Genomic DNA, 10434 nt, shown 5'->3' on the forward strand with positions numbered 1-10434 from the left:
CTATGTTATTCCCAAAAGCGTCGTACATTAGTATATATAATGGATGTTATACCATCAGCACCTAAGTTGTACCCAGATGTTCCCTATACTACACCTAACGAATTAAACGCTGAAAACTTCAGGCTTAATAAAGCAAACTTAATCCTGGCTTACTTGGAAGGGCAGACAAAACACTACGAAAAAGTCCGAAAAAAGTACGTCAGAGCCCGGAGTACGCTACATAAGATTGCGATAACTTCAGGATCCATATCCGTTGTGTTAACGGGCTCCGGCGTTGCTACTTCGCTTACTGGGCCGGGAATAATTGTTGGGGTTCCTTTGGCCGGCGTTGGGGCAGCCTGTGGTATTATTTCGGCTGTTGCTACGGGCATTATGAAGCAGTTGTCAAGCAAAATATCAAAACACGACACGACAATAGCTCTGTCAAGGGCTAAAGTAAATACAATTACCGATCTTGTCTCAAAGGCTTTGCGTGACAGAAAGATAGACGACATAGAATTCTCGCTTATTCTGGCCGAAGAGGAAAAGTACGAGAAATTAAAGTCGGACATAAGGAATAAAAAAACAGTCGTAAAAGATCTTTCCGAGGAATCTCGCAAAAAGATCTACCAGGAGGCAAAAGAAGAGCTTCAAAGAAAGCTTGCTCAGTAAACATCTGCTTCGAAAAAAGCAAAGCAGGATTTCATTTGCATATCGAACGCCGGCTGTCTGGTTCATATGCAAATTAATTCCTTACATTCCATTTCCCCTCGTGTACTTTTCAAATTTAAAAGTGAAAGTGCTGGTTGCTATAAGGAAGAGGAATGTTGGCGTTGCTATGTGACGTCATCGCCTGGGAATCCATCCCAAGAGGGGGTGGTTGAAGTCGATTTCATGAAATATTTCGTAGATTACGTCAGGGTAATATGGAATATCCTTATCCAGCCGACAAAACATCCACTCGGCTCTGCTCATATCAGAAACCTCGGGAATAGACTTACCGGTAATTTAAGACAAAAGATAGGGAATAGCTTTGTAATATTTCCCTAGCTTTAATTTTTTCAACGCTTTCCGTAGACTTTGTGGGGTTGGCTCTTCTAAATGGTCTATGATTTTCTTTCTTACTTCGTTGTTTAAATATACCGGTCGATAACCTTGGATATGACTCATCCAGTCCCTAAAGTATTTTATTCTTTTGTATGGGGTCTTCTTACGACCTCCATTGGCGTAATACTGCTCTCTGGTAGCATTTGGTACGGCATTACGAATATTCTTACCACATTCGTAACACTGCGCTGACGTGTCGTCTTCTATTTGCATTTTCTTACCACAACACCAGAAACCCTTGGGCTTGGGTATGTTAACCTTGGGTCTTAGACAAATTATACAGAAGTCATTGGTGAACATTTTACATTCATGCATATATAAGACAAATATTCCCAACATAGCAGCAACAAATAACGGGACGCGGGTATTTCCCGCTGCCGGCGCCTTCCTTAAACCGCCTGTAAAACCCGTAAATCTTTGACATTGACCGCGAGTCCCCCTTACTGCCTACGGGTTTGGTACGGGTAAAGTGGACAAATCGGATATTTGCCTAAAAGTCCGTAGAGTTGGCTCGAATAATTCCCGCGGCCGGCGCCGTTACGTGGGGGCAGGTAATCCCCGGGCGATTCCGAATGGTGACCGCGAGTCCCCCTACCTGCTGCTGTATGGACTATAGCCCATGGTTTTGATCGATTTTGGTCCTTTTTCACACCTTTTCAAAAATTATGCATTATTTGTGAAGGATGCAAAATAGGTCATTTTTGGCCATTTTCATAAAAAAAGTATGGACTATAGCCCATGCTTTTCATTGATATTGGTCCTTTTTCACACCTTTTCAAAAATTATACATTTATTATGAAGGATGCAAAATAGGTCATTTTTGGTTGTTTTCAGACAAAAAGCATGGACTATAGCCCATGCTTTTCACTGAATTTGGACCGATTTCACACCTTTTGAAAAAATATGCATTATTTATGAGGGATGCAAAATAGGTCATTTTTGGCCATTTTCATACAAAAAATATTGACTATAGCCCATGGTTTTGATCAATTTTGGTCCTTTTTCACACCTTTTCAAAAATTATGCATTATTTATGAGGGATGTAGAATAGGTCATTTTTGGCCATTTTCATACAAAAAGCATGGACTATAGCCCATGGTTTTGATCGATTTTGGTCCTTCTTCACACCTTTTCAAAAATTATGCATTTTTTATGAAGGATACAAAATAGGTCATTTTTGGTCATTTTCATACAAAAAGCATAGACGATAGCCCATGGTTTTGATCGATTTTGGTCCTTTTTCACGCCTTTTCAAAAATTATGCATTTTTTATGAAGGATTCAAAATAGGTCATTTTTGGACGTTTTCAGACAAAAAGCATGGACTATAGCCCATGGTTTTCACCGAATTTGGACCATTTTCACACCTTTTGAAAAAATATGCATTATTTATGAGGGATGCAAAATAGGTCATTTTTGGCCATTTTCAGACAAAAAGCATGGACTATAGCCCATGGTTTTGATCGATTTTGGTCCTTCTTCACACCTTTTCAAAAATTATGCATTTTTTATGAAGGATACAAAATAGGTCATTTTTGGTCATTTTCATACAAAAAGCATAGACGATAGCCCATGGTTTTGATCGATTTTGGTCCTTTTTCACGCCTTTTCAAAAATTATGCATTTTTTATGAAGGATTCAAAATAGGTCATTTTTGGACGTTTTCAGACAAAAAGCATGGACTATAGCCCATGGTTTTCACCGAATTTGGACCATTTTCACACCTTTTGAAAAAATATGCATTATTTATGAGGGATGCAAAATAGGTCATTTTTGGCCATTTTCAGACAAAAAGCATGGACTATAGCCCATGCTTTTCATCGATTTTGGACCATTTTCACACCTTTTGAAAAAATATGCATTATTTATGAGGGATGCAAAATAGGTCATTTTTGGCCATTTTCATACAAAAAATATTGACTATAGCCCATGGTTTTGATCGATTGTGGTCCTTTTTCACACCTTTTCAAAAATTATGCATTATTTATGAGGGATGTAGAATAGGTCATTTTTGGCCATTTTCATACAAAAAGCATGGACTATAGCCCATGGTTGTGATCGATTTTCGTCCTTCTTCACACCTTTTCAAAAACTATGCATTTTTTATAAAGGATACAAAATAGGTCATTTTTGGTCATTTTCATACAAAAAGGCATAGACGATAGCCCATGGTTTTCATCGATTTTGGTCCTTTTTCACACCTTTTCAAAAATTATGCATTATTTATGAAGGATGCAAAATAGGTCATTTTTGGCCATTTTCATACAAAAAGCATGGACTATAGCCCATGGTTTTGATCGATTGTGGTCCTTTTTCACACCTTTTCAAAAATTATGCATTATTTATGAAGGATGGAAAATAGGTCATTTTTGGCCATTTTCATACAAAAAGCATGGACTATAGCCCATGGTTTTGATCGATTTTGGTCCTTCTTCACACCTTTTCAAAAATTATGCATTTTTTATGAAGGATACAAAATAGGTCATTTTTGGTCATTTTCATACAAAAAGCATAGACGATAGCCCATGGTTTTGATCGATTTTGGTCCTTTTTCACGCCTTTTCAAAAATTATGCATTTTTTATGAAGGATTCAAAATAGGTCATTTTTGGACGTTTTCAGACAAAAAGCATGGACTATAGCCCATGGTTTTCACCGAATTTGGACCATTTTCACACCTTTTGAAAAAATATGCATTATTTATGAGGGATGCAAAATAGGTCATTTTTGGCCATTTTCAGACAAAAAGCATGGACTATAGCCCATGCTTTTCATCGATTTTGGACCATTTTCACACCTTTTGAAAAAATATGCATTATTTATGAGGGATGCAAAATAGGTCATTTTTGGCCATTTTCATACAAAAAATATTGACTATAGCCCATGGTTTTGATCAATTTTGGTCCTTTTTCACACCTTTTCAAAAATTATGCATTATTTATGAGGGATGTAGAATAGGTCATTTTTGGCCATTTTCATACAAAAAGCATGGACTATAGCCCATGGTTTTGATCGATTTTGGTCCTTCTTCACACCTTTTCAAAAATTATGCATTTTTTATGAAGGATACAAAATAGGTCATTTTTGGTCATTTTCATACAAAAAGCATAGACGATAGCCCATGGTTTTGATCGATTTTGGTCCTTTTTCACGCCTTTTCAAAAATTATGCATTTTTTATGAAGGATTCAAAATAGGTCATTTTTGGACGTTTTCAGACAAAAAGCATGGACTATAGGCCATGGTTTTTACCGAATTTGGACCATTTTCACACCTTTTGAAAAAATATGCATTATTTATGAGGGATGCAAAATAGGTCATTTTTGGCCATTTTCAGACCAAAAGCATGGACTATAGCCCATGGTTTTGATCGATTTTGGTTCTTCTTCACACCTTTTCAAAAATTATGCATTTTTTATGAAGGATACAAAATAGGTCATTTTTGGTCATTTTCATACAAAAAGCATAGACGATAGCCCATGGTTTTGATCGATTTTGGTCCTTTTTCACGCCTTTTCAAAAATTATGCATTTTTTATGAAGGATTCAAAATAGGTCATTTTTGGACGTTTTCAGACAAAAAGCATGGACTATAGCCCATGGTTTTCACCGAATTTGGACCATTTTCACACCTTTTGAAAAAATATGCATTATTTATGAGGGATGCAAAATAGGTCATTTTTGGCCATTTTCAGACCAAAAGCATGGACTATAGCCCATGGTTTTGATCGATTTTGGTCCTTCTTCACACCTTTTCAAAAATTATGCATTATTTATGAGGGATGTAGAATAGGTCATTTTTGGCCATTTTCATACAAAAAGCATGGACTATAGCCCATGGTTTTGATCGATTTTGGTCCTTCTTCACACCTTTTCAAAAATTATGCATTTTTTATGAAGGATACAAAATAGGTCATTTTTGGTCATTTTCATACAAAAAGCATAGACGATAGCCCATGGTTTTGATCGATTTTGGTCCTTTTTCACGCCTTTCCAAAAATTATGCATTTTTTATGAAGGATTCAAAATAGGTCATTTTTGGACGTTTTCAGACAAAAAGCATGGACTATAGCCCATGGTTTTCACCGAATTTGGACCATTTTCACACCTTTTGAAAAAATATGCATTATTTATGAGGGATGCAAAATAGGTCATTTTTGGCCATTTTCAGACCAAAAGCATGGACTATAGCCCATGGTTTTGATCGATTTTGGTCCTTCTTCACACCTTTTCAAAAATTATGCATTTTTTATGAAGGATACAAAATAGGTCATTTTTGGTCATTTTCATACAAAAAGCATAGACGATAGCCCATGGTTTTGATCGATTTTGGTCCTTTTTCACGCCTTTTCAAAAATTATGCATTTTTTATGAAGGATTCAAAATAGGTCATTTTTGGACGTTTTCAGACAAAAAGCATGGACTATAGCCCATGGTTTTCACCGAATTTGGACCATTTTCACACCTTTTGAAAAAATATGCATTATTTATGAGGGATGCAAAATAGGTCATTTTTGGCCATTTTCAGACCAAAAGCATGGACTATAGCCCATGCTTTTCATCGATTTTGGACCATTTTCACACCTTTTGAAAAAATATGCATTATTTATGAGGGATGCAAAATAGGTCATTTTTGGCCATTTTCATACAAAAAATATTGACTATAGCCCATGGTTTTGATCAATTTTGGTCCTTTTTCACACCTTTTCAAAAATTATGCATTATTTATGAGGGATGTATAATAGGTCATTTTTGGCCATTTTCATACAAAAAGCATGGACTATAGCCCATGGTTGTGATCGATTTTCGTCCTTCTTCACACCTTTTCAAAAACTATGCATTTTTTATAAAGGATACAAAATAGGTCATTTTTGGTCATTTTCATACAAAAAGGCATAGACGATAGCCCATGGTTTTCATCGATTTTGGTCCTTTTTCACACCTTTTCAAAAATTATGCATTATTTATGAAGGATGCAAAATAGGTCATTTTTGGCCATTTTCATACAAAAAGCATGGACTATAGCCCATGGTTTTGATCGATTGTGGTCCTTTTTCACACCTTTTCAAAAATTATGCATTATTTATGAAGGATGGAAAATAGGTCATTTTTGGCCATTTTCATACAAAAAGCATGGACTATAGCCCATGGTTTTGATCGATTTTGGTCCTTCTTCACACCTTTTCAAAAATTATGCATTTTTTATGAAGGATACAAAATAGGTCATTTTTGGTCATTTTCATACAAAAAGCATAGACGATAGCCCATGGTTTTGATCGATTTTGGTCCTTTTTCACGCCTTTTCAAAAATTATGCATTTTTTATGAAGGATTCAAAATAGGTCATTTTTGGACGTTTTCAGACAAAAAGCATGGACTATAGCCCATGGTTTTCACCGAATTTGGACCATTTTCACACCTTTTGAAAAAATATGCATTATTTATGAGGGATGCAAAATAGGTCATTTTTGGCCATTTTCAGACAAAAAGCATGGACTATAGCCCATGCTTTTCATCGATTTTGGACCATTTTCACACCTTTTGAAAAAATATGCATTATTTATGAGGGATGCAAAATAGGTCATTTTTGGCCATTTTCATACAAAAAATATTGACTATAGCCCATGGTTTTGATCAATTTTGGTCCTTTTTCACACCTTTTCAAAAATTATGCATTATTTATGAGGGATGTAGAATAGGTCATTTTTGGCCATTTTCATACAAAAAGCATGGACTATAGCCCATGGTTTTGATCGATTTTGGTCCTTCTTCACACCTTTTCAAAAATTATGCATTTTTTATGAAGGATACAAAATAGGTCATTTTTGGTCATTTTCATACAAAAAGCATAGACGATAGCCCATGGTTTTGATCGATTTTGGTCCTTTTTCACGCCTTTTCAAAAATTATGCATTTTTTATGAAGGATTCAAAATAGGTCATTTTTGGACGTTTTCAGACAAAAAGCATGGACTATAGGCCATGGTTTTTACCGAATTTGGACCATTTTCACACCTTTTGAAAAAATATGCATTATTTATGAGGGATGCAAAATAGGTCATTTTTGGCCATTTTCAGACCAAAAGCATGGACTATAGCCCATGGTTTTGATCGATTTTGGTTCTTCTTCACACCTTTTCAAAAATTATGCATTTTTTATGAAGGATACAAAATAGGTCATTTTTGGTCATTTTCATACAAAAAGCATAGACGATAGCCCATGGTTTTGATCGATTTTGGTCCTTTTTCACGCCTTTTCAAAAATTATGCATTTTTTATGAAGGATTCAAAATAGGTCATTTTTGGACGTTTTCAGACAAAAAGTATGGACTATAGCCCATGGTTTTCACCGAATTTGGACCATTTTCACACCTTTTGAAAAAATATGCATTATTTATGAGGGATGCAAAATAGGTCATTTTTGGCCATTTTCAGACCAAAAGCATGGACTATAGCCCATGGTTTTGATCGATTTTGGTCCTTCTTCACACCTTTTCAAAAATTATGCATTATTTATGAGGGATGTAGAATAGGTCATTTTTGGCCATTTTCATACAAAAAGCATGGACTATAGCCCATGGTTTTGATCGATTTTGGTCCTTCTTCACACCTTTTCAAAAATTATGCATTTTTTATGAAGGATACAAAATAGGTCATTTTTGGTCATTTTCATACAAAAAGCATAGACGATAGCCCATGGTTTTGATCGATTTTGGTCCTTTTTCACGCCTTTTCAAAAATTATGCATTTTTTATGAAGGATTCAAAATAGGTCATTTTTGGACGTTTTCAGACAAAAAGCATGGACTATAGCCCATGGTTTTCACCGAATTTGGACCATTTTCACACCTTTTGAAAAAATATGCATTATTTATGAGGGATGCAAAATAGGTCATTTTTGGCCATTTTCAGACCAAAAGCATGGACTATAGCCCATGGTTTTGATCGATTTTGGTCCTTCTTCACACCTTTTCAAAAATTATGCATTTTTTATGAAGGATACAAAATAGGTCATTTTTGGTCATTTTCATACAAAAAGCATAGACGATAGCCCATGGTTTTGATCGATTTTGGTCCTTTTTCACGCCTTTTCAAAAATTATGCATTTTTTATGAAGGATTCAAAATAGGTCATTTTTGGACGTTTTCAGACAAAAAGCATGGACTATAGGCCATGGTTTTCACCGAATTTGGACCATTTTCACACCTTTTGAAAAAATATGCATTATTTATGAGGGATGCAAAATAGGTCATTTTTGGCCATTTTCAGACCAAAAGCATGGACTATAGCCCATGGTTTTGATCGATTTTGGTTCTTCTTCACACCTTTTCAAAAATTATGCATTTTTTATGAAGGATACAAAATAGGTCATTTTTGGTCATTTTCATACAAAAAGCATAGACGATAGCCCATGGTTTTGATCGATTTTGGTCCTTTTTCACGCCTTTTCAAAAATTATGCATTTTTTATGAAGGATTCAAAATAGGTCATTTTTGGACGTTTTCAGACAAAAAGTATGGACTATAGCCCATGGTTTTCACCGAATTTGGACCATTTTCACACCTTTTGAAAAAATATGCATTATTTATGAGGGATGCAAAATAGGTCATTTTTGGCCATTTTCAGACCAAAAGCATGGACTATAGCCCATGGTTTTGATCGATTTTGGTCCTTCTTCACACCTTTTCAAAAATTATGCATTATTTATGAGGGATGTAGAATAGGTCATTTTTGGCCATTTTCATACAAAAAGCATGGACTATAGCCCATGGTTTTGATCGATTTTGGTCCTTCTTCACACCTTTTCAAAAATTATGCATTTTTTATGAAGGATACAAAATAGGTCATTTTTGGTCATTTTCATACAAAAAGCATAGACGATAGCCCATGGTTTTGATCGATTTTGGTCCTTTTTCACGCCTTTTCAAAAATTATGCATTTTTTATGAAGGATTCAAAATAGGTCATTTTTGGACGTTTTCAGACAAAAAGCATGGACTATAGCCCATGGTTTTCACCGAATTTGGACCATTTTCACACCTTTTGAAAAAATATGCATTATTTATGAGGGATGCAAAATAGGTCATTTTTGGCCATTTTCAGACCAAAAGCATGGACTATAGCCCATGGTTTTGATCGATTTTGGTCCTTCTTCACACCTTTTCAAAAATTATGCATTTTTTATGAAGGATACAAAATAGGTCATTTTTGGTCATTTTCATACAAAAAGCATAGACGATAGCCCATGGTTTTGATCGATTTTGGTCCTTTTTCACGCCTTTTCAAAAATTATGCATTTTTTATGAAGGATTCAAAATAGGTCATTTTTGGACGTTTTCAGAAAAAAAGCATGGACTATAGCCCATGGTTTTCACCGAATTTGGACCATTTTCACACCTTTTGAAAAAATATGCATTATTTATGAGGGATGCAAAATAGGTTATTTTTGGCCATTTTCAGACAAAAAGCATGGACTATAGCCCATGCTTTTCATCGATTTTGGACCATTTTCACACCTTTTGAAAAAATATGCATTATTTATGAGGGATGCAAAATAGGTCATTTTTGGCCATTTTCATACAAAAAATATTGACTATAGCCCATGGTTTTGATCGATTTTGGTCCTTTTTCACACCTTTTCAAAAATTATGCATTATTTATGAGGGATGTAGAATAGGTCATTTTTGGCCATTTTCATACAAAAAGCATGGACTATAGCCCATGGTTGTGATCGATTTTCGTCCTTCTTCACACCTTTTCAAAAACTATGCATTTTTTATAAAGGATACAAAATAGGTCATTTTTGGTCATTTTCATACAAAAAGGCATAGACGATAGCCCATGGTTTTCATCGATTTTGGTCCTTTTTCACACCTTTTCAAAAATTATGCATTATTTATGAAGGATGCAAAATAGGTCATTTTTGGCCATTTTCATACAAAAAGCATGGACTATAGCCCATGGTTTTGATCGATTGTGGTCCTTTTTCACACCTTTTCAAAAATTATGCATTATTTATGAAGGATGGAAAATAGGTCATTTTTGGCCATTTTCATACAAAAAGTATGGACTATAGCCCATGGTTTTCATCGATTTTGGTCCTTTTTCACACCTTTTCAAAAATTATGCATTATTTGTGAAGGATGCAAAATAGGTCATTTTTGGCCATTTTCATAAAAAAAGTATGGACTATAGCCCATGCTTTTCATTGATATTGGTCCTTTTTCACACCGTTTGAAAAAATATGCATTATTTATGAGGGATGCAAAATAGGTCATTTTTGGCCATTTTCATACAAAAAGTATGGACTATAGCCCATGGTTTTCACCGAATTTGGACCATTTTCACACCTTTTG

Source organism: Actinia tenebrosa, unplaced genomic scaffold, assembly GCF_029948245.1.
Source record: "Actinia tenebrosa isolate PJP-AT-01 unplaced genomic scaffold, QUT_ActTen_1.0 PGA_scaffold3__52_contigs__length_22856419, whole genome shotgun sequence".
Lineage (NCBI taxonomy): Eukaryota > Metazoa > Cnidaria > Anthozoa > Actiniaria > Actiniidae > Actinia > Actinia tenebrosa.